We start from the raw sequence: 594 nt of genomic DNA on the forward strand, positions 1-594 counted from the left end.
TCGTACCATGTCTGCGGTGCTGTTGGCCCTGTCCTGCCACCTTTTTCTTTCCTATATTCTCTAAAAATGCCTTTGCCTGCATTCCTCGGTTTCTTAGAGGGTCGACCGTTCCCGCCATGATCAGATGTTCAGTTTCTCCCTGAAAATATGTCCGGGAAAGTATTTCTTCGTTCTGCTATTGGTTTTGTTAATAAAACCCGCTGTTTTTTTTGTGCCAGATAAAATGCACTTTTATTTAAAATGTGCAAAATCCAAGGTAGAACAACATATTCTCCAAAATTATGTGTTTCCATTCTTTTCTTGAACACCACAGTGACAAATAGCAATTACTGAAATAAATCTTCTAGCTTCAGAAACATCCTGAAGTCACAGTTGAGCCAGGGCGGGAGAGTACATGTAGAGTACATTGAATGTCTCTGCAGAGAGGCAATCGTGCTGTCTGTGCACCTTGGAGGATCAGTGGGAAGCGCCACCTGTTTACTTTGCGAGCCTCTGACAGGTAACGCGTAGTGAAAAAGGCTCCTACTATTGATGTGTAGAGAAAGAGAATTTTCTGGTCATTACATGTATTAGTGTACTATTGTTTCATTAGGG

The sequence above is a fragment of the Penaeus monodon genome, chromosome 32 (assembly GCF_015228065.2).
Source record: "Penaeus monodon isolate SGIC_2016 chromosome 32, NSTDA_Pmon_1, whole genome shotgun sequence".
Lineage (NCBI taxonomy): Eukaryota > Metazoa > Arthropoda > Malacostraca > Decapoda > Penaeidae > Penaeus > Penaeus monodon.